This window comes from Falco punctatus (assembly GCF_963210335.1).
Source record: "Falco punctatus genome assembly, chromosome: 3".
Lineage (NCBI taxonomy): Eukaryota > Metazoa > Chordata > Aves > Falconiformes > Falconidae > Falco > Falco punctatus.
The window spans coordinates 99,404,459-99,429,201 of record NC_137582.1 but is presented as its reverse complement, the minus strand read 5'-3'; the positions used below and the strand labels follow the sequence as shown (position 1 = coordinate 99,429,201).

At 41.7% G+C, this 24,743-nt stretch overlaps 1 long non-coding RNA gene across 2 annotated transcripts in view; it reads left to right on the top strand.

Annotated features, from left to right (window-relative positions):
- The window catches only part of LOC308060149, a 181,262-nt gene that overhangs the window by 63,432 nt on the left and 93,087 nt on the right, over window positions 1-24,743 (top strand). The window lies entirely within an intron of this gene.

The following is a 24,743-nucleotide window of genomic DNA, read 5'->3' as shown; positions in this document are numbered from 1 at the left end:
GTAACTCCCAAGTAGGCAGTTTCCTCAGAATTTGTTCAACTAGACAGAAGTAGTAAATCAAGTATTGATTTTATTTCATATGCAAACACGGCTAGGAGGATTCTAGCTAGAGCATATTTTGTGCACATTTTCTAATTGTCCATGTAGCTGATGGAGTGATGTTGGCCAATAAAAGGGAACAAATATTTTCCTAATTGGCAGTTGGACTCTAATGCATCAGAGTCATCTTTTGTCTCCATTGCTAATGTCCGGTGCCATTCCCAGTTCCACGTTCATTTCACATTTCACAGGCTGTAGCTTTCTGAAAACCTCTTTCTTTCCCTTGTCCAGAAGTGTCTGCAGGAGCTCTGCCAAGGGCTTGATTTGCTGGATCCAGGTCACACTGATGTGACATCTGTGTTTACAGATGTCCAAAAGAACTCCTCCAGTGAGGTGATGCAGGCAGGCGAGTCAGGGCAGCAGCTCCTTAGACCTTTCTCCTGCGTGACCTGGCCTGTTTAGTGCAGGTGTAGTTCAGTGTGATCTGGCTGTCACGCTTCCAGTTTCAGAACTCACCCACCTGCAAGAATCTCTGTCCTGCTCTTTCCTGTGCAGCAGGGACATATCCCAAGCCAAAAGACCATCAGCTCTTTTATTAAAGGTCCATTGGCTAGTTTTATTCTCTTGCAACCATTTATTAGATTTATAAAATAAGTAATAAAGTTTCCTATTCATTTGAATACTTAAGTGGATGTGTCCTCTTGTAGTTTATGATGCTAAAATTGCTAGCCAATTTTTGAGCCTTGCATACAACATCAGGGTTCTCTGGGTAGCACGTCCTGTAGTTCAGGTAGCACAGTGTACTGGTATGAATGGTGTTCCAAAGTGCATGAACTGGTGTCAGGTGTTCTCTGCTGTATTTTTGAAAACATATGCACAGCTGTGACATCTTTGACTGTTATTGCCAGGTGAGGCACGATGAGGCTCCCTGTGCAGGATAACTCCAGTGATAGAACTGGAATTCTGAGAGCTAGACTTTGTCGTGGTGGTGTATCCCAGTTCAAAGTGTCTCAGTTAAATTAGGAGGGGACTGAGACAGACATATCAAAACTGAATTCTGCCTTTGAAGGATTAGAAGTAGTAATTATAATCAGACAACCATTTAATTGTATGCAACTTGAAACGGTGCCTGTGTAATTCTTTGGCTTGTGATATATTAAATCTTCTGGTACGTGATGCCAGTTCAGAATAGATATTGTTTTGCTTTGTTTTGTTTTTGTTCAAGGCTTCACATTAAAAATGAAAAGCTTCCAAAAATCTTCTTGTTGTGAGCTGTCCTGTGAAGTTTATGATGACTAGTAGTAATATGTAATAGATTATTCTTACATTAGTATGCAGATCCACCTGAGCATGACCAGAGGAGCTGGGAACTTGCTGCTGTCAAACTTCCTTGGGAGCCTGCTGGAGGCATCATGTGCTTTCCAATATCTCTGTGTTGCCATGAGGTGTAATCTGGAGGGTAAAAAAGGAACAGGAGGAAGGACAGTCAAAGAGTCCTCAGAACCAATTGCGTGAAGCAGTTGAGAAAGCTGACAGCATAATTGCTGTGGGGGCTTCTCTTCTGAGCTTGGCCAAGGCAGTGCTTTTGGCTGGGCTGGGGGTAGTACTCTAGGTCAGGTAGGAACAGGGAAAAGGGAGAAAACCCTGCCTGTGGGTTTCATACATAACAGGCAGCGTAGAGTAGGGGCAAATTTAGCGTGCCAGGAAGCAGAGATGAAGCTTGAGAAGAATACAGCCCCAGAGGTAGTAACCTTGCCATGACGAGATCCGACAGAGTTGCAGTCTTCGTCTGCAGTGACTGTCCTGCTGCTTTGGCCCAACTCTCTTGCCTTGTGCTCCCGATATTAAAGGAAACAAATGAAAGGGAAGAGTAGAGCTGTCACCTTCCATTTGTTGCTAATGACTAAAGGCTGAAGAGGTGAGTGCCTGGAGGCCGGACAGCTGGGGATTCAAGAAGAGACAACCTTGGGTTTTGCTGCTGCCTGGGGGCATGTCTCATTGTGCTTGTCTGTGCCTCACTAGTCTGCCAAGACCTTTTTGCTTTATCTGCCTTATAGAAGTCTGCCAAGGAGGCACGTCACTTCCTAGCGTGCCTTACCTGATAGCTTGGTGGACCCAGAGAAAGGTTAGAGGCTGAAAATTTGTGCTTTCTTTTAGGGCCCTATACACTGATACCTTGTGTTCTTGGCTGTAGCTCATATTCGCCATCAATACTCCCCTTGGACATTCTTCTTCTCTTCTGACCATTTTCCAGATGTGGCCCTGAAACTGTCCATTTCTTCACCTCACTGCCTTATTTGTGACTTTTTAGTTCCTGAAGACATATCGAAGTTGGGGGTTTACCTCTGATCCCTTCTATCTGTAAAATAGAGGGCGAGCTTTCAGGTGCTTACACTTACCCTGCTTGTAGCAGATCCTCAGAGGTCAGCGACTCATCTGATATGATGGAGGAGACTGTATAAAATGTGATGTATAACCTCTTCATCTGTCCATTGAGTTTAGACCATATCTTTTACACTGGCAAGTGAAAACCACTCATCCATTAATCACGTTGCTGATAAATATGGGCAGCTTTGCAAGGATGGTGGGTTTAAATACTAAGGGCCTGCCCTAAATTATTTGCCCTAATAATTAAGTTTTTTCTGCTCTTTGAAGCATGTACCCAGAAGACATTAGCATTTAACCCAAGACTGAATATTTGGAGTTTGTCTACAGGCCAGATGTATAAAAAACATGGAAATGGGTGAATGCTTCCAACTAAGGGTTGGAGGTCTGGTAAGACACAGAGATGTTGGGATAGGGGATAAATGTGTATATTGTAACATTGTTTATATTGACTGGTTCTCATGCTCAAATTTGTCAAGTATTTTATCAAACTTCATTAATATTTTAATGTCACTATTATCTTCAAATGTAATTTTAAAATCTAGTAGATGTGATGCTTTTAGCCTCATTTCCCTGTGTTTAAACAATCTCTAAACACTTTAGGGCTTTCATGAATTTATTCATCATTTGAAATAGGCTTGATGTGTAGATTGTTCTCAAGGAGCTTGTTGACTACACAGGATACAAAATTTGAACTGTATTGGTTACTTTGATTGGATTAAACTAGTGCTTGGAATCAGGATTATGGGTGCAGATACTTACAATTTCAAGTCCCAAATTTGATTTCCACAAACATTTCCCAATATTCAGATTGTTTCTGCCAACGGGTTTGCTTGCTTAACTCCTCACAGAAGCAGCTGAAAATATTTGCTAGTTGTTACTACTGCAGTTATTTTTGAGCTATTACACTATTTCAGTTATTCATAGTCCTATTTTTACATGAATAATCACAAAAAGAAAACCAGAAACTATACCTGATCTAGTGTCTGTGAAGCACATTGAGACCCTTCTTCTGGAAAATGGAAAAATAAACAGCAAGTGGAAGATAGCACTGCTTTAGTAAACACGCTCATTTGTATGAGTAGGGATTTCTAGAAAAAATAATCTTATACATAAGGTGATTAAGACAAGTAAACCCAGCATTGCTTCTTTGTTGTTAAACAAAGATGTTATTCTTGCACTTGTAAGATTTAGTAAGACATTAAGCATGTGTGCATGATGTCAAGATATTGGCTCTAGCATGTGTTCTTACAGTTTTTATAGTTTGTGATGACATAATTAGGTACATTCTGTGAAAGTAACTTAAAATGTTACTGTCTGTTCCAATGAATTGAATGTGTTTGGTCCAGGATATCTTGCTGGAACATTTGCACAGCCTTTTGTCTGGAGGCTCAGAGAGTTCAGAAATGAAACCATCTTTCTTTTGTTCAGTGCAGTCGCATGTCTGTAGGTTTCCATATGGTTCCAGCGTCCAGAGATGCTGTCACCACTGAGTGCCTAATTAAAACCCAAGATCTCTGGCTAGAATCATCCTTTGGATTTTCTGGTCCAATGAACAGCTGTACCTCACAGCAGTGTGCAGGCAAACTGGTGCTCAGTCTGGAACCGAAACTGCTGGCTTAGACATTCAGAGGTAGAGATCACCAAGCAGCACTTTGCTTGCGAAGCCCAGGGTCTCTTTTTGTTTTTTTTCCGCTCATCCTCTCTTGCAAATGTCTTGCAACTCCTGTGATCGGTTTACCCTTCTGTTCCTGGCTCCCAGTTATTAAATACTTTACACTTGGTACATGGCTGTTCTTCTCAGGATCTCAAAACACCTGAAGAACTTAATTCACACCACCTTCTGAAACAGATACTTAGGGCACCTATTTTAGAAGTAGCTCAGCTGGAGGGCAATAGGCTAGCTCACCCAAGGTAAGACATGCACAGAATCATAGAATCATTTATGTTGGACAAGACCTTTAAGATCATCAAGTCCACAGAATAGGCCATGCATTTTCAGGCCCCAGCTTCTCCTATTGTATTATTATTCTTTGGGTTTATAATAACATATACAACAAATGTATTCTAACTTAAATCAAAGAAAGAAAAAAGGGTGGGGAAAAAGGGAACCATACAGTTAATAAGCTGTTGTTAAATTCCTGGTGTTCCCTGCCCAATGACACCAGCAAAAAAAGGTGACTTGAGTTTTGGTTTGAAATCCAAGCTGAGTTTATGTATGTATGTATATTAAATCATGCTGAGAGTACATATAAGAACCAGATACCCTGCCCCCCACCCCAAGCTGTCTCTACCAGAACTATGTTTTGGGAAACTAGCAGGTTTTAGGACAGAGTGGAGAAAACAGTAGTAATAAGCCGCTGAGGTCCTTCATCAGTCTGGAGTTATTTTAGCTGTATCAACTCCTTTGTTGCTATAAATCCATTCTACTTATTCCTGCTCTGTGGTTGTGCTCAGAATGAGCAAGGCTAGTTGTAAATGTTCTTTTTTTAAAATTTCAGACTTGGGACTCAGCAGGATCTTGACACTGCACTATTTATAAAACAGTAATTGTGGTTAGATTTCATAATATAAGAGCTTGCGTTGGGAGGGGAAGTACAGTGAGGTATGTGTGTGTGGTGCTTCCTGGATCCCAGATGATGACTGATTCAGGCTGCTCTTTCAAATATGTTGCCACTCAGATGAGAATGGAAAAAAAACCCAGAACGTGCTCCAGTCTGGACCTGGCCATGGTCTTTCTCTCTTTCCCTCTCTCCTGGCCTTGTGCATGTCTTCAGGGTGGAGACTTACCGCTTTTTCTGGGCTCTCCAGCAAGCTGTAGCGGGGTTTAGTTTGAGGGTTTTTAAAACCCACAGTCATTGTACCAAAACACCTGGGCCCTGCACACAGGAGTTTCCATCTCAGGTCCTGAGCTGATATGTTCAGAGTTCTGGATTAATCACTTGCTGCCTGCCCGGGAAGGGGAGGGACACACAGTGCTGAACTTGAGTCATCCAAGATGGGTGATCACTCTTGGAGGGTGGTCTCTCTCTCTAGGTTGTGGTAAGAGGTAGTGATTCAGGCTCTGGCATCGAGTCACCAGCTGTAGGGACTGCCCTTGCTCTCTCTTAGGTGAACCTAAAGCACAGCTGATCACCTGGGTTAGGCACCTCTAATGCACCTTGTGTGGATCGCCCACCCAGAGCTACTCTGGAAACTGGCAGGATTCAGTGTAGATGTTGAGTTTTCACATGCATGGAGCCAGATAAGTGATCAGAGTCAAAGTTTGGAACGTGGCTCTGTGACCTGGGACAATAAAAGGATGCACAGAGGGGAATATCATGGGGGGGGGGCGGGCGCGGGGAGTGAGAACAAGGGGTGAGTAATATCATGTGGCTGCTCTGAGAGACACACATGCCCTGCCAACATGCTGGTGTTTAATTCTCTTTCAGTTAAGTGTGATGCACCTGGTAAAAGGCAGAGGGGTAAATAAATGTGGTGAATGCCTGGGGTGGCATGCCCCAAACTCCACCTGACCCCAATCAGCCCTTCTTCATCTTCTGAAACCTGTTGTGCTGTATTCAAAACCGTTCCATTGCTCCACTGACTACGGTCCAGTTCCTGGCTGAGGACCTGCTCTTGGATCCAGAGAGAGCCTCAGAGAAGTTTGCATCTGGATGCTCGTGGCTTGGGGTCATGTCTAATGCTAAGCAATGATTCTTTCTGGTCCTCAGCTGCAACAGCAAACTGATTTAAACTAAATTATAGCAGAAAGTAGTTTTTAAACTACCACTTTTTTCTCTGCTACTTACATAGGGGTCTGCATGTGCCTGACCGCTTGACAAGTGTGTGGCTTTCTCCTCTTCTTGACTCCTAACAGCAATAAAACACAGCTGGGGTGGTTCTTTGCCTTCCCCAAGCCACACAGGCAAGGAGAACAGATCAGAGAAGGACCCATGGGCCAGCATAACTAACCAGAGGAGGAGGAGGAGGGAGACTTTCACATCCTTGGAGAACATCTGGCACAGAGTTCCCTCCTCCTAGTAGTTCCCTATGTGACAGGGCTAGGCGACATAGTCCTGAATGTTACGTTACCCGTGCCTTAACAGCCCGGCTGAGCAGTGGTTTGTTTTGAATATGGTTGTCCCATCTGCTCCATGTTTACTTGAATGTGGGATGATGTTTGCACAGGAAGGAAAGTTGTTGTTTTAAAATAGCATGGCATCAGATTCTGGTTTTATAAAAGGCAGGTAGAGAGGATTGGAGGGATGGCTGTGGCATCTTAGAAGCAAAAACTTGCATGCAGCTGGTGTGTTTATATTTGCGCAAGGAGCTATTCTCCAAGGTGCCTGCCTTGTCTGACTGTATGTCTAATATAATTCCCTTAAGGCTGACCACTGCTTTCAGCACAGAATGCTGTGGGATTACTGCTGTAGCTGAAATATTCCATGCATCCAAGTGTCCTGCTTGCAGAGAAATTTGCTAAGCATGTTCTCACTGTGGGAACATTCCCAATTCTTTCAATTGTTAAAAAGATATATTGCTTCCTTCATCCTTAGATCATCCTTTGGCCCACGTAGGACTGCTATTAGTTGACTTTCTAAATTTAGCAATGTCAGACACCTCAAATTATGAATTTAGAGCCCAACAAAACTGCCACTCAGAAGGAGAAAAAAAATATTTTTCTCTCCTTCATAATAGATTCTGTTCAAAGTGCTTTTATTTGATGAAAAATGTTTTCTTTAAACCATTAAAAAGAATGGAGAAGTATGCCAGACAGCCTCACTGGGACATACTGGCATGGAACAGGACAAGAAGAGAGAGGAGGGAAAAAAACACATGGAGCACTACAACTACCAGGCTGAGAAACAGTACGACTTTACACTAAGAAACTAACTGGACCTTGAGCAAGGGCACAGAAAATTGGCAGAATTTTAGGTCTTAATACAGAGTTGGTGCTTTAGCGATGGATGCCTGAAACCTGATCATTGATGTAGTGATGATATATGAACAGGACGGTTTTGGGTCTACTTTTAATTTAAAAATAATATAGCTTTATATCTAAAACTAGGTACAAAACACGCAATAGGACAGACATTTAAGCTACCATCTTCTCCTTTGTAACTAGCAGATGGTAGGGCAAGTAAAACCCTTTAATCTGTGTACAGGTAAACAAACTTCGTGTTTTTCTGGGTAATAAAATACCTCACATAGGAGGTGTAATGACGTTACTTCATAGCTTTTACTTCCATTCTTTGGTTTATGCATTGCAGCACAATAACTTCTAAACCTATAGTAAATGTGGGGCTCTTTTCTACTTTGGTACCCACCTCTGCTGTGTCTGGTAGACTCTTGGAATCCCCTGGAAACCTTCTGCCATGCAAAGTGTTGTAGGATAAACATGAATCACTTCCTCTGTACTGGTTTCCTGATACTTTGTTGTGAGTCCCAAGACACTGGTTTTGAGACCTTCCTGGTAGACATTGTTATTTCTGAATTAGTTTGACTCTGGCTGTACTTCATGTCCTGGGAGACTGTTCCAGACTTTTTTTTTTTTTCCCGCTTAATCCAGTAGTTATCCACACTATGTATGAGTCAGTAGGTGCCAGGGCTCCCGTTTGACTCCATCCATGGGAAATCCTGGGCACTGAGGGTAGAGACCTGCAGTACTGGCCGTGTTATTCCCCCCACTGTGGGTGAGTGATGTGTGCCGGCAGGTCTGTCCTCTGTAAAATGTGGATGTAACAGGGTTGTACCCTCAGGCTGGGGAACTGATGTGGCGAGTTATGAGTGTGTCCTCATGCCAGAAAATCCTTCTTTCCTGGAAAGGTAACCACTTTTTCTGAATATGTAGGTTTTTTCCTCTAAGTACCCCTCAGCACTTTCAATAATTCTGCTGCAAGCCTTTCCTTGCTTTGGACCTGCACTTAGCAGGGATCCAAGCATGAGATGCAGTGTAATCAGCACCTGCTCTCTCCCATTTTGCCACCTGCAATGTATCTGCAGTAGCCCAAGGGGCTGTGTTCACGCAACCGTGCTGCAGTAGGGGAAGACCAGCTCTCCTCTGTGTGGTTGTCTACATGCATCTCACACATTCTTGTCCCAATGGCAGTGGTCCAGTGCAACTTCCAGCTACCTTTTCCCACCTAGCTCCTGGGAATTAATTTGGCTTCTTTACCAAGTGCTTCCAGTCATGCAGTTGAGTCTTCAAACCATGGCACTTCAATTTGCTCTGTGGCCTGGATTTTTCTTCTACTTTTTACACAAGTGCTTACTAGGACTTTGCATTTAACATGGAAATAATGCACGACTTCTACAGTGCTTTCCATCTCTTAGAGCCCGTGCGCTTTAGGAAAGAAGACAATGTTTCAGTACCATGCTAAGCATGTGAAGTGCTAGGAATGAAATAGGGCTAGAATGCTTAGCTATGGTTAAATAACTAGTTTACAGGTGATCCCTCAAAAGATTCTAGTTATGAATGCAGGAGTTTAGGAGGTGCCCTGAAATGGTGGAGTTACAAGTGGCTCTTGGATTTCCCTGTAGACATGCAAATGGTTAATCCCTAATTGCCAGTAGATGGCTCCCACGAGCATTGTCTGTGGGATATTTTCCCAGTGCACACGAAGCAGAGTTTTTGCGCACCGATAACCTCCAGCGCTCCATGATGGACCGACTGGAGTTCAACATCAGGACGCCTGTCACCAGGCTCATGTCATCATCCTGTGGCTGCAGAGGCAATGCAGATGCCGCGTGCTGTATGGTGAGAAGTCTTGTCTCCCAAGTACGTGGTGACGGTGGCGTGGAAGAGTTGTGCCAACGTGCACAAGGAAGGTGATACGTAGATCCTGGAACAGCAGCTGTGCTGTGGAATGACTCAGCTGGTTATACATCAGGAATGCTGACTGAGTGGAGGCGATCAGCATGGGTGCAAACCCTTCGGAGTGTCTCTGTGCTGGCAAGCAGAACCTGACTGCTTGTTGTATTTGTTGAATGCCTCCAAGAACGAGGGCCCTGATTTCTGTTCCAGAAATAAAATGATAAATAATTGTTATAGCTGCCTCCTTTTTATAATTACCTCCAAATGGATTTCTTTCTTTTTTTTTCCCACAGATTCTAATTAAGTTTTACATTAATTATAAGTGTGCAGCATCCTTTTACCAGCAGAAGAGCCTTGTGGGAATTTCTGCTGTGTTGTGGCTTTGAAAGCTTGGGTTTAGTCCGTTTGCTGAGGCCTGTACTCCTTGAGGCTACTGTTCCATTTGACTCTCTCATTAAATATCCTGAGAACTCTTTTTTTCCCCAGGATTTGAAATCCTTAATAAGATTTGTATTTTTGAAGGCAAATGTGGTTCCCTGGGAAAGCTGGGGAGATATTCTCTTTTGGCATTAGAGGAATTCTCCATCAACTGAAGTCAATCAGCGATACTGGCAGAAGAGGTTTTATTTGTGCATGGGAAATCTGCCATTATTAAGACAGCGGAGATGGACTGAGATTCATCAGCTGGACAACAGTTTTCTCAAGGGTGGCTCTCTTTCAGTCTGACTCCTGTGTCCCAAACTGCCAAAGAGATGCCAGCTTGGAGCGTAGGACTACTTGGTCAGAATGAACAGAGAGGACAAGGGAAGAAGCTGAGGCTGAAGCACAGGCAGTTCATGGCACGAGTGCTGTGGCTGCCAGGTCTGTAGAGGATGATTTTTCTGTTTGTTGTGAAAATGATGAGCACATTGGCATGGACAAACTGCTTGGGGCAGTTTTAGTTCTGGGACTCTGCAGTGCTTGGAACAGTAGGGTCCTTCTCTTTGCAGGTAGTTCCTAAACAGCGTAGTAATATGATGCAAATCTGAAAATAGTATGAAGAAGGGACCTAGAAATGAGGTGTTCTTGGAAGAGAACCCCAGGCTTTTATTGCTACAGTTCTCCCTCAGAAGATGGTTGTGCTGATGTACCCACATTGGTGCTTTTTTTTCTGCTGCATCATCCTTGTGGCTGATGATGGGTTACCAGTAAGAAGCATCACCAAGTTATGCCACACTGCACACACATCTGTAGTACAGTGTCATAAGACACACACATCTCCCTGGGACTTAGACAACGCTGCATGAAGTGAGCAAATTTCTGGACTGTATCGGTGATTTATAGGTATATATGCACAGCAGCACTTTAAAGTTATGGATACAATGCATGTGAGTGAAGACCAGTGTTCTGTTTTATGTAGGATGCCAGGTTAGAAACTTTCAGATGCCCCTCTGGCGTTCTAAGTGAGGAATTTCTCCAATCTTGATGTATATTGGAGGGTGGGAGTAGCCATATTTATATCTTCTTGTTCTTATAAGTGCCTTCATACATACATATACCTTGGGTGTTTAAGAATACAGATAGTGCAGCCAGTGTGGAGAGGCATTATTTCCTATACACATATATCCAAGCAGCTGGATGAATAAAAGGTATTGCTTACCTTTGTTCAGTGGTAAGTAACGGCTGGATATCTCTGACAGGTTTATGTAACGATTTAATGAGTTTACATGGGATGCATTAGCCTTCAGAAGTTTGTTTGCTGCTGACTTTACAGGACTGCAGTCCAACATGTGTTTTAGGTACATTATTTCTGAAATAAACCAGCCACCTGAGGGCTGTTATCTTCTGTGCAGTGTCTTTTTACATCATGGCATTTTAACCACAATATGGGCCAGGAAACTGACGATAGGAGTTAAAGAGAAAGAAAGGTAAGCGCTAGGTAAACCAGCATGTTTGTAGTCCTTCCCAAATAGGTTTATTTGCTTTTCAGTATGTCTGAATAGGCTGGTGGTTGTAGCAGTTCCCTTTGGCAAGTAGCATGGTCCCAAGGAGTGAAGCAGTCCCAGCACTTCCTGCCAGTTTCTGTCACTGCCAAGTGTGGTGGGGTAGAGACTGTGAATGCTGCTGCTCTGGGATCCACGGGAAGGCTGAGAAAGTCACTGTAGGTCCAGCAATTCAGATCTCTCGGTATTCTGTTGCATCTTCTTTGAGCAAGTATAGGATCAAGGGAGCTTGCTGGAGCCCCTCTCCCATGGAGACAGGCTGAGGGAGTTGGGGCTGCTCAGCCTGGAGAAGAGAAGGCTCCAGAGACCTTACAGCACCTGCCAGTACCTAACGAGGCTGGCAAGAAAGCTGGAGAGGGACATTTTACAAGGGCATGCCGTGATCAGACAAGGGGGAATGGCTTTAAACTGAAAGAGGGGAGATTTAAATTAGATACCAGGAAGAAATTCTTCACTATGAGGGTGGTGAGGCACTGGTCCAGGCTGCTCAGAGCAGCTGTGGGTGCCCCATCCCTGGCAGTGCTCAGGGCCAGACTGTACGGGGCTGGGAGCAACCTGGTCTGGTGGAAGGTGTCCTGGCCCATGGCAGGGGGGTTGGGAATAGGTGATCTTTAAGGTCCCTTCCAACCCAACCCATTTTGTGATTGCTCTGGGTGCTTTGCAGTTGACTATTGCTTCGTTCTCAAGTTTGATGATGGCACTGCCTTTCAAAAAAACATCCTGTTCCTCAAACTGTTGAAGTCCTGCTCTTACTGACTTACTGAAGATGAGTGAAGTTCTTACCGTAATCCTCAGATACCTCCACTAGAGTATGGTGCATGAAGACTCCTCCTGTTCTGTGCTGGAACACCTGCCTGTGTGGTGACAGTGTTACAGTAGTGGAGAACATTGCCATAATTGACCAAAACTCTTTGGAAGATAACAGGTACATAGAAAAGGTTGGGTGTTGGTTGGTTTGGTTTGTTTGTTTGTTTGTTTTGGGATTTCTTTTTACATACAAATACAAAACTGATACCTATTTTCATTTAAATACATAACCTCACCACATTATACTCACTGGATATCAAATAATTAATTGAAATTCTCATCTGAAAAATTTGATCTCCAATGGCAAGGTTTTAGAGTAATAATTGCATTCTGTAGCCACCTTGGAAACAGGTGTGTAAGTAAGTTTAGTTTGTGGTCATTATGGCACATCGGTTCAGTAAGCACAGTGTATGCATCTAAGTTTTATTCAGCTCTTTTGGCTTTGGTGTAAGCTGATTTTAAAATTCTTCTTTACAGATATGGAGAAGGCGCATAATGAATATTTCAATTATTTATCTTCCATGAAGACAAGCTATAAACATTACTTATTTCTGACTTGCCATATCTGAAATCAACTCTAAACAAAAATAGACCAAGTCTAGATCTTTGAGGAACGGTTTTGATGAATAGCTCAAGATACGATCATAAAACCATCAGACTTGATGTACTACACTTTGTTATATAAATCATCTAGTTGCTATAGTGAAAAGGTTATGGCTGATTGCTAGCTCTTGCAGATCACTGAATTAATAACTTATATCCAAGTCCACCTTACAAGTTGAGATCTAAGACCATAAATATACAGTTCAGTCATATATTTGTTGTCATTTATATGAATTTGATGCATTAATGAGAGGTCAACCCTATAAAGTAGAAGTCAGAGCTAATGTTGCCCAGGTGAGGACTTTGGACCTAGTGTTAGTGTTCTCTGCTAAGCTAAAGAATAAATGGCTAATTTCTGAATCTTTCTATTTGGACAAACTGTTTTGATTAAACCGTTTGTTTGACCTCTCCCATAGGAATAGATACATATGTATAAATGAAACTCCTGTCTTCACGTGGGTGTCAAAAAGATAATTCCTGTTGTCTTGTGGTTCCGCAAATCTGGTGTTTGGTGCCAGGGGAAATTCTTGCAGGTGAAGGCACCAGTCAGCGTGGGTCTGGGCCAAGGATAGATCTGGAAAGCAGGCAGTTTATAGTGGAATAAGTTACTCTTCATTTGGGATGCAGGGATTTCTGGGAAAGACCCTGACCGGGGAAGAGTAACCTGCCAGTCTAAGCACATGTGCACAGCTCCCAGAGGAGAGGGTAGCAGTGACAGAAGACCTTGTTAGAGGAAAATCAGCATAAGCCTTCTCCACGCAGCGCTGCTGCAAGTTAGCTGTGGCATATTAATGAATAAGCACTCCTGTAACTTGGTTACAGTCATTATTTTTATAGAGCTGTTATTTTCATTCACTTTTGTATGTTTGGATGGGTATCCCCGTTGGGTGGAGGGAGGCACCAGAGAGTAGAGAAAAAGTAGCTTACAAAACTCATAGTTCTGGCGCTAAGTTTTTAGTAATTCGTGAAATGCAGTATTGTCTGAAGATTCCTTAGAGGGAACTGGTGAGAGGGCTGAACTGTAGCTGATAAGCATTTTTAGATTTGTGGGCCTGCATTGTTTCAGTGCAGATTGTCTCTGTAATGCAGGAATAAAAAGCTAAGTGATCATAATTACCCTGATGGACCTTAGGATGGGACAGTCTTCCTAAACCTGATTCTCATTCATTAATACCAAGTCACCAAGCAGCACAAATATGATCTGGATCAAGTGTCAAATCAGGCAGAACACAGTGTTGAATTTATGCTGGGTTTGTGCCAGCTGCGGGAGGACAGACAATACCTAATCCAGCATAAAGTAGCTAGAAATGAGATACCCCTTCAGATTTGCTTCTTTTTGAACATGTTGACGTGGAAATAAGTTTGCCATAGCTCAGCACTTTGCTGATGGGTTTGAACCAGTGCAGATTTCCTTAAAACCAAATTTTCTGCTATAGAGAAGGGTGGCCTTGGTCAGAAGCTCTAGAGAAGTCCTGTTAGTCATAGGAATTAAAGCCTGTGGGAAGAACTGTACTCTCTTCAGTTTTCAAAGGGGTTTTCCATTTCTCTTGCTGGTTGTGGCAGTGCAGGGGTCAGGGGGTTGTCAGCAGGGTTGTACCACTCCTTCTTTAAACTCGGTTTCTTGCAGTTAGCCGCGGCTGGTTCCACTCCCTGCATAAGTGTTGGGAAGGCATTGCCTGTGGATTCTTTTGCTTACAGTGATAGTACTAACCCATGATCTTGCAGGCACACCGTAGTGCTTGCAGGAGCCATGTATACAGTTTGTTTGTCCCTCCCTCACACGTGATTTTTACACTGAAAGTATGTGGCTAAACTTAATAAATTAAATGTCAGCCTTGCAAACTCGGAATTGGAGGTCAAGGAGTGCTGGAAAAGAGATAAATGATTTTACAAGTATTTGGCATGATCATGTGTTCTGAGCTTCTGGTGAACATAAAACTGAAGGCTGTTGCTCTCTTCTCATGAGTTGTGCCGCTGAAGTAGGTCCCAGACTACTGTTGCTGCTTGAACAGAAAATGTGGAGTCACGTTGCCTGGCCCGCATCTTGCTTTGCAACTGCGGGCTTGCAGCTTAGAGATAAAAGTTTTCTCAAATAAATAATCTCTTGAAAATGTGGATTGTACACCCTTATGAGTCTGTCTGTACTGTGCTTGTCATGCTCTCTTTCCTGAAGCCTTCCCTGCCATTACAGAATTGTTATTTTTGATCTGGCAAAGGCATGGATCAACTTTTCCAAGACGAAAGCACTATGAAAACAAGCTGCTCTCATTTTACAGTAGGTCGATTTACAAGTGACAGATTCAGGCAGGTATGAGATGTTGAGTTTTCTTTATTTACAAGTGAAAGTGAAAGAACCTTTTTGCCAATTTTTTATGTGAGGGATAGCTCCTGCTCCCTAATCTCCGCAAGGTTACTATTATTGCTGCTTTTAGCTGTGAAAGCAAACCGTACATCTAATGATAGAAGGGCATTTTATGTTGCTTTTGCTTCTCAAAAAGCTTGTCTTTTTCCAAGTTGCAGGAATACGTGCATTGCTAAAGTTTAGTTTCCAAAATAGGCTCTTGTCTTACATTTGGAGAGATGAAGTTTGGCCGGGAGCAGGGAGAAACAGCAACTATATGCTGTTTATATGGGAAGTATTTATAGCTGTTTATGAATGCAACTGCATTCCGGTAGTTTAAAAAAGGCACGCTGAACAGGATATACAATGTATCTCCTTATTTGAACTAGCTTTGAAAAAACCTACCGCCATACTCCTTTTTTTAGCTTGATTTGCTGAGGAAACTTGGCTTAGAAGATCATGTTTTGTGTCTGTGTGCACACATATCTCCTTCTGCTCTTAACTTCTTGGTACTTTCACTGATTTTAACCTGATTTGACAGTAGTTCTAAGGAAAATTAGTTCCTATAGAGCTTGCAAAACTGCATGACTCAAAAAACTAAGTAGAGGAGATATAAAGGCAGCAATGTAAATGTATTACCAGGCAGTGGAGGTCAGCAGAGGAGAGTGACATTACAAATGTCCCAAACATGGAGGAATATCTGTGACTCAAGCATCAATGGCATTAAACGCAGAAAGTTGAGCTGTGGAGTCCTGATTGATAGGAAACCAGCCAGTTTTCATTAGTTTTGTTTTTCAAGGAATTTTTGTACTGCCAAAGAAATGGTAGTAAAAATATGTCAACAGATCCCATAACCATCTATTCAGCAAATTAATGTTTTTATGTGTGCATAGATCTAGAAAAATTAGCATTGTATTCAAAATACATTTATATTTTTAGCTGATGTTTTCTGATGAGGTCTCTTATGTTTGCCCTCAAAAGAGCTATACAGCTCCCCATGTGAAGCTGCAGTATACATGACTTTCCAGGATAATTGCACACTAAATAAAGTCAGTTTAACTAAAAAAAGCAGACATTTTTTATGAAAAAGATAATTATTTTTCCCCCCCTCTGGAGAAATAGTATAATAAAAAAAATCTGATCTTGCTTCAATGTGCTCAGTACAGTTCCATATGGAGCAAAGAGATACATCCAGACCTTGGTATAGGTTTCCATGACCCAGTGTGTGTTTGCAGTGGGTTGCTTCTTTCCTTCCCAGGGCAGAGTCATCTGCAACTTTTCAAATAAAACCAAGTGTCACATCTAAGCAGTAGATCCAAAGCGCTAGGCTTTTAAATAAGCATCAGATACCCTGAGACCAGGGATAAAATTGCAAGAACTGGAGAGGCTGTATGGCAGACAACCCAGTTTCTAGTTTCCCCCTGTGAGCTGGCATAGCCAGCACAGAGACATAAGAAGATGGATTGTTCTCCCAGCCTTCCTTTCAGTGCTGTAACTGAAATTAGTTATCTACTGCTAATTTGGGCAACATGGAGTTTAATCATTTCTCGCTGCCTGACCAAGAAATCTGGAAAGCTGTGTTTTACTACCTTTTAAGACTTACTAGGACCCCAGTGAGGTTCTCAGTTTTTCATTTTATAACCAAAACGTAAAAACTTGGTTCAGAAATAGAAACCTGACAGTGTGCAAATCTACCTCCAGCTGAACTCCCCAGCCTTTGCTGTTTTCATTTCCTTAAATTCCTTTAATATGAAAGCGTTTGCCTTCTTTGCGCACACGATGGCAACCCATTTTCATCTTGCTGGGTGCTGACACTGCATTCCTGTCTATCTGCTGAGTTATTGTCTGGATTAATATTCATTAATTATGTTGGTTCAATGAGGTGCTCGGTAAACAGCTTCTTAAGGACGTTACACATTTTCCTGTGAGTGGGGTTTAGCGTCCAGAAGATTAAAGTGTAAGACTATGGGTATAATCTGAATCCAACAAATGCTAACCTTTCTTAGCGTGTCTTAGAGGAGAGAGGGGATGGATAAGGGGAAGGGAAGTGGAAGGAGAGAGGAAGAAACCATGGAATTGCTCTGGCATCAATAGCAGGATCTGCCCTGTCATGTTGAGTGGCCAGTACTGACAAACCCACAGTATCTGGTATTGCTCAACTGCAGATAAAGGGAAGCATGCTAAACCAACCTTTCCTGCTACAACTCCAAACTTTAAGATACGTTTTCTAATGCTATTCATCTTAATTTGCATAATCAGTTCTTCGGAAAATGATTCAGGCATTAAGATGCATCTGAACAGGCCTCTTTCCTGCCTGCAAAGGTAAATCCCTCTGGTGAGCTGAGCATTATAAATTTAAATCCAGGATGTGGGCTTGGTTGACATACTGTACTTAGCAAGACAGGTACAAATGATTGGGAAGAAAAACTTGCTCTGAATCTCTCTGTGTTCCTATACCCAAAGGGTTTTGCTCTAAAGAAGATTACTAGTATTTTAGAGATTATCTTAAGGTAATACATAAGTAATTAAGGAACCATGAGAAGAGGAAATTTTTTTGAGCACAAACATTGTTTGACGGTAATCTTTAAAAAGAATAAAGGGTCCTGATGATGATGAAAGTTCAAGCTGAACTTTCCTTCTCAAACAGAAGATAATTGAGTAGCCAGCACTTGTTGGTATGAGTATGACTTCTTGTGTGACAGTAAAAGTTTGTAGCAGCTGGAATCCAGAGATTTTAACATCTACAGGTGTTCTAATGGTTGTTAGAGGTATGTTATTCACAGTGCTTATGGAAAGGGAACCCTGCCTAAATCTTTCCTGGTTAAATGGACTTTGTCTACTCGGCAAACAGAGGGGTGGGTTGTTTTGTTGGTGGTTTTTTGTTGGTTTTGTTTTTGTTTTTTTTTAAAAAGGAAATGGTATTTCTCTATTTGTTTAAAAATAAGCTTAGGTCTAAACTCAGTTGTACTTTTAAGATTGTCTTTTTCAAATGCATTCTCTCTAAAGGCAGTTACTGCTGGGAGGTTGCAGCTCACACTCTTACAAAAGTTAAGTACTTGACTCTGTGTTTGAAAGTGGTTTATCGCTCGATCCCGGGCCAGCTAGCCACCTTCCACATAGCAAGAGTCATAACTCTGTACAATTCACTGGAAATCAAGCAAGCATTTTGAGTTGCACTCAAGGATTCTGTGTTGTCATTAGTTGTATTTGATTCTTCAAGTGTACTAAAAGCATGGCTATGTCTGGTACAAACCTTTTGTCAATAGCTGGCCTGAGGAAATGGGTTACTGTAAGAAAAAGGATCTTCTGAACAGGCCATCTCACCATCCTTTCATGCACAAGCTCTGAGTAAGAAAGGTTAGGCATGCAGAAAGCTCTTTGCTTGCTCTGAAGAAGAAAGGGCAAAAGCTAACTACTGGCAAACTTCATTTACATACAGTGTATGCATACAGTATTATTTATATACAGTATATATATGCAGCAACATCATATTTGAGCTTTGCTTTGCGGAGTGGTGCGTGTTGCATTGCATAACCTTTTGTTGTGCTCTGATTTTAGGGAAAAATAGCAACCTCTTTCACCTAAACCATGAAAGAGATGCTCAGCAGAATGCAGGTTGGCCTGACTTAACAGCTAGTGTGTTCATGGTAATTAAGGTTTAAGGAAACGATGTAGGGCAAGTAGAGTCTTACAAGTAGGGTGAGTGCTTCCGCTGGTCTGCCTTGTGCTGGAGAGGCCGCTTCTGGGGGGCGTGAGCATTCAACCCCAACAGCTGGCACTGGGGCAAGCCTGCTTTGGTCACTTTTGTATCTGTAAGAGATTATTTTTTCATAGGCCTTGGTTTCATTGTGTTTTTCCATAGGTTCCGAAATTGTTTTTCCAATTTGGTACCACTGGGATTTTTAAAAGGAAGTGATCTTGTTGTTCCATAGCTTGGGACATGCATCACGCTGCTTGACTGAGAAAGTGGGATCTTATGTGTTGTTGTTTAGTTTTTACTAAATAATTTTTGTTTACTTCATTTCAAAACCTTTCTTTTTTATTTCTAATATCTCTTGGAAACTTGGTGAATGAGGAAGAGTATATGGATAAAATAACTAGACGGTTTGTCTTTTGTTTGGTTGTTGTTGTTGTTTTTTAACCTTGAAATGAGTACTATTTCAGGTGGAACTTTGCAGATTAAAGTTACTTGAAAAGGGACTTACTCAATGTACCCACTTAAGAGACCAAAGGATTTTGCCGGTAGAACCCTGGCGTGGTTATTGCTGTTGACATCAAGAATGTGCTTCATAGGTATTGCGAGGCCTGGCATGAATGTGCAGTCCTTAAAAAAAGGATAAACCTAATGTTGATTTTATGTTAACAATTAAATCCCTCAGGAAACTTTGAGCTCAATTACTGTTATATATATGTATTTAAGTTCTTTTTATTAGTAACAAAAGAATGAACTTTACAAATATTTTTTTGTTTTCATTTATTTCTTCATATATTTCTATTTATTTCAGTTTGACCAACAAGGTAAAAACATATCAAGAGAGTTATGATGGTTTGCTGTTCTCAGAAGCCCAGTGCTGGTTGGGAAATAGGCTAGAACTAATGTTCTCGTGCTTTTTCCCCCCCTAAACTCCATTTATGAGCTCGTTGTGACAGGAACTTGTTAATCTTCCGAAGAAGTAGTGTTTACATAGCTAAGATGCTTCATAGTTTAGGCAAAGGATGCTAAGGAGCCTTTGCAGCTACAATTTGGGATATAACTTCACAGTTTGTGTTTGAAGTGGCTAAAGCTATTTAGCTTTTGTGGGCAAATCCATCAACCCAGGCACAGTTCTGCCCAAGTAACTACAATACCTAAAACTTTCCTCTGGCAATAAAATCCTTTTGTGTAATGCAAGGAAAACAAACCCCTGTATAAATAAACCGAATTGTTCTGAAGTCTTGACTATTCTGTACAGTAGTGCATACACTTGATCATAAACCCTGGAGAAAATGAACAAGCATTGTGCTGCTGATGCTGTTGCGTAGTGGCATATAATATTTTGCTTGTAAACCATTTTGTTGATATTCAGAAAGCCAGATCTCAGTTCAGTTAGACTGTCGGGATAAGAGTCTATCTGGATGATCTCATCTTCTCAAAATAATACGAAGGAAAAACTTAAGTAATGGTGAGGGTGGGGGCATGTGTCCATTGGGATGCTTTTGTGAGTAAAACGCTCGTTGCTTTTTGCCTTTGAATAGTTTCAGTAATGAACACTAATCTTCAGTAATAGTGTGGGTGCCTGCATGGAGTAAGCAGCGCAAGACAACCCAGTCTGTGTCTGAAGCAGATGGAACCTTTTATAACACCAGCCGAGACAACGTGGTAGCTGAGGGTAAAACCACTTTCTCAGGGCCAGAAAGAAGGAAAGCTCTCTTCTTCTGCTTCTGCAGGAGAAGGAGTATTGTGTTCCCTACCATGTCCCTCTCAGTCTGCACTCGAACTCCCCAAAGGACTGCTTGGCAGTGCAGAAGCTTTGGTTTATTTAATACAGAAGGACCTTTCTTTTTCTTCACCAATAATGTTTTGATGTTAGCTAGGATTGAGAAGTGCTTCATTCATTACAACTGCTTGGCAGTGACATAAAGGCATCCAGTGTTTAGCAGGTCTTCTGAATGTACATTGCTTGGAAAGAAAGCTGAGCTTCATGCGTAAACATCTGTCTTAGTCCTGTAACGCCTGGACAGCTGGAAAATATGCAGTACATTGTAAGTGTGTGCAAAGCTTCATCCCTTAATGTATCTCTTCACAAAACCCAACTCATTCCACTCCTGGAGGGTAGAATTGCTTTTCTTTGACACTTGAAGGGCTCTGCCATGTGTGTTCCACAAGCCTGGGTCTTGTGCTAAGTTTTGTTTTATCATTTCTGTTTGTGACGGTGTCAGGTCTTGCCAACGGCACTGAGAACGGTGGGGAATGTGTCTCCTGTGGTTCTTTGCTTTAGGGCTGAGCTCGATGGAGCAGGCTGGTTTTGGTGAGGTCCATAAAGCATCTAGTCTATCTGGGGCATGGTCTAAAATAGATCAGCTTATGGCTTGAGCAGAAAAATAAAAAACATGGTAGTGTCTGTGGGTTTTGATTTCACATATAGAGAGACAGCTGTACGCAGTGGTACTGTTTGCTTTTGTTGGTCCAGGCAGCAGCGTGTTCGTGCATCTTTTACTCTGTGCAGTATGGTGCGGTCACTTTGCAGTCATTTGTAGAAAAGGGTATTAAATAGCCCCAATAATATTATCGTTAGTGTGATTCCATTTCTGGAACACCTTTTGTCTATCCTTGTTCAGGACTTATGGGAGGTTAAAAGACATCATTTCAGCAAGGGACATGAAGTAGTTGTGTCATCTCGTGGGAAGCTGCAGTGATTCATTGCTGCTGAGTGGTGCACCCTGTCAGCACGTGTTGCCTCTTTCTTCCCATTTTGCTGATACTGGCAGCTCTCAAGTGTCCTAAATATCAAGGATTTTCCTTGCGCCTAGTACCTTGATGGGATTACAAAAGAGAGGGTATTGCAGATGTCCTCCCTGCACTTGTGAGCACGTATGTATCAGACTAGCTGTTTGTGATTTATAAATGAGTGAAAATGCTTAATTTTTCACACTTCTTCTGAGGCTGCATTTAATGCGAATGGAATTGCAGATGTAACCCAAGAGAGTGAATGTGATACAATATCTTTTGCAAGACAATTACAGGGAATTACCTGGAGGATGCCTATAGAGTATCTGCGTGAAGCACTGCTGTCTGCTTCCCGGCAAGGGCATGCGCTCTGCATGGTGCCCGATCCTCGGGATGCATAGGTGAATTTTTAGCACACCTACTGGGCTGGACTTCTCAAATGATTGGGACTTCATTTCTAAACCATACTGGGCAACTGGGGGCATGTGAGGCAGAGATTACTGACAGCCAAGGTGACTTTTGACAGCGAGGTACTTGCTCAGCTCGTGCGGCAGTCTGCGGAGCTCTGTTTGTTTGCGGGTGCCTGAAAAAGGACATGGGTGTCTTGGGTGCCTGAAGTCTGCTGACTGTGTTTGGTTTTTTGGCTAAATCTCCTCTGCTATTTTCCAGCTTCTTAAACCATCCTAACATCCACTTTGTAGAAAACTCTAAGGTTTTTCTCTTCCTGCCTTACATCCTTGATGTGACACTTCATTTTGGAAAAAATTGGGGATTAAGTGGCATTTCCTTGAAGTTGCAAGTTCTAAAATAGTAGGTATTTCCTTGGAAGGAATGATGTTAGGATGTCTGACAGAAATTGGTAAATCCATTGACCTTTAATTAAAGCCTGCAGCTGTACAATAATATAGACAAAGACAACTTCGAAGGCAAATTCAGAAGCCAGGAATTTAGAAAGCATTTTCAACATTTCAGCCTACACAGCTTACTAAATAAAGGATTTCAACAACAGAGGCAATGTTTTTGTTTGTAAAAGTGGGCGCTTAGTGCAGTCGGATGATGAATTAAGGACAGCCGGAATATATCAGAATATACTTTCCCACACATCTAGAACGATTAAGCATTAATACATTTTCATCCTTTTGTAATTATATTCTCTTTGCAGTTATTTCCAGATTGTTACCATCTGTAATTGTGACACTTTTACAAGAAAATTGATTTAGTCAATTCAGTTTCTGTGATTTTTATTATTGTTGTCATTGTTTCAAATCCAGAACCTTCTAACTTGGCTTGAAGTCTTCAGAACTCTTTTATGTTGTGCAACCAATAATAAGCTTATTTTTTGTCAGAAACCTGCCCCGTTTTTTGTTTGTTTGTTTGTTTGCTCTTACAACTTTAGATAGAGTTAGACCCTCCCTAATAGACAATGGTCGAATGCTCTGGTGACATTCCAGTAGAGAGATGAGCAGGTTTGCAAGTTAAAAAGATTGTGAGCTAAGGAGGAAGCAATTTAATAGCTGTTTTTGAAAGTTATGCACTGGACAATGGGAGAAAGAGCTTTACTGTGACATGTATTGTATGAATGAGACAAGCTTCGGGGCTGACCACATGGAATTCTTCCAGGACAAAGGTAGTTTGAGAAACTTCGTCCTTTGAAAATCCAGTCACGTGAAGTACCTGTGAGATGCTGAAGTGTGTTGCTCCCATTATAGTCTATTAGTACCCTCAGGAGCTCTTGACAGAAATTATCATAGGTTTAATGAGACGATTCAAAGTATGGGAGGTTTGTTTTTTTGGTGGTTTTTTTTTGGGGTGGTGGTGTTTGAAACAACCCAAAACACACCATTTGAAATGGATCCATCTTCAATCAACTTCTCTGTGCTGTGTTGCACTGAAAACTAGACTAAAACCAATTTTTGAATAATTTTCAAAATAACTTTTGAAAATGCCAATTCACAGCAAACAGCAGGGATTACATTCTTGTTTAGTGAAGGCTAAGAAAAGACTGCTTCTGGTGAAATAAAAATGTCAGCAATTTTGAAAATTGCTTCAAAGTGATGTGAACATTTTAAATAAAATAATGGGGAAGCATTTTTTTTTCTGAAAGAAGAAAAAACAATCAGTGACAATTTTCCAGTAATGCTGTTTCAGTGACAAAAAAATGTTGTGGGGAGTAGTTTAATGATAAATGTGTCCTCTGTGTGTGTGTGGGGGGAAACCTTTTGTGATGCTGAGCAGAATTGTGTGATTGTTTTGCTTGCTGATGCATGTAGCATAACACCTTTAAAGAAATATGCTTGTTTATCTGAGTCATGTGGATTTAGCTGCCTGTTGTCCAGTTGTTTTCCAAGTCTGTCTAAGCCACTATCCCAAATCAGTAGCTTATATACAAGCTCTGGATTGTAGTGAACCCCAGGCTTTTGTGAACTTCTAGATTTGGCCTGGACCAAGGTGCTGGTGGATTTGCAATTTCCCAAAAGAGCTTTCCTGCACAAGCTGGTGTCTGTTGGAAGAGGTAATTGTTGATTGACCCTCATTCCAGCAGCAGGGTATGAGCACCAGAAGATTTTCACCTTCTGAAATAGCCAGTCTGACAGGTAAAGAAAAGCAAGACATTCTCTTACATAAAGGTATGACATGGCAGATGTCACCTGCTATGCTGATAGATAGGTGACATATTTCATGTATCGCCAGTGATGTACTATCCTTCTGCTAAGTAGGCTTCCTGGTCAAAGCGTGTGTTGTTTTTACCGTGTTGCACTATTGAAAGTAGTGATTTTAGTGGGAGGTGAGCATTAAATGCGTGTGTTTACATCAGACTTTACGTTTGTAGTGGCTGAACATGTGAAAGTCAGACATAAAAGCAAATAATGGAGTGATTTACAGAGAAAACCTTGTGATGTTCTCAGCGGCTTCAGTGACGAAGCAATTGCTGTAGATTAAAACAGTGGCTAAAAAAAATGAGTGTACAGAAGTCATGATGGAAAAACAAAGAAGAAAGAAGAGACCTAGGAGGTAATTTATTTGGAAATAGAGGAAAGATGAGGAGGGAGCTCTTCAGCTGCCATGAAGGGGCACGTATCTGGCAAAGTGGGTAGGGTTGCTGTAAAAGTTGAAATTTATTGTCTTGTTGGCTTCAGTGGGAAGGAGGATCAGCCCCAAGATCAGGCAAATAGCAGTGGCATCAAAAATTATTTGAATGGTGAACCTTCCTGTAAGTGATGAATATAGAATGGCTTGCCAATGATTAATGCATATTTTATATTAATAAATCATATTGATTGTTCTCTTCCTCTTTCCCTTTGCATTTTATTTCTCCTTGCATACGAAAAGCACTCTATGTGTGTCCAAAACCAAAAAGATGTT